This window comes from Cephus cinctus, unplaced genomic scaffold, assembly GCF_000341935.2.
Source record: "Cephus cinctus unplaced genomic scaffold, Ccin1 Ccin1_scaffold2768, whole genome shotgun sequence".
In the NCBI taxonomy this organism is placed as follows: Eukaryota; Metazoa; Arthropoda; class Insecta; order Hymenoptera; family Cephidae; genus Cephus; species Cephus cinctus.
Genome location: NW_014334371.1, coordinates 10192 through 10395, shown reverse-complemented (window position 1 = coordinate 10395; position 204 = coordinate 10192).

Genomic DNA, 204 nt, shown 5'->3' with positions numbered 1-204 from the left:
TGGGCAGGCGTTTTTAGAAACAATTTAGACACTTGAGTTTTTGAAATAATAAAATAATGATATATTGTCCTATAAATTACAGACTATGTATCCTTAATATTCTATTTTGGTATTTCTCTCACACACATACACACACTTTATAATTGTCTCTAGTTTGTCCGTAATACCACAGGCGACAAGAAGTATTTGTGTTTACTTGATTAT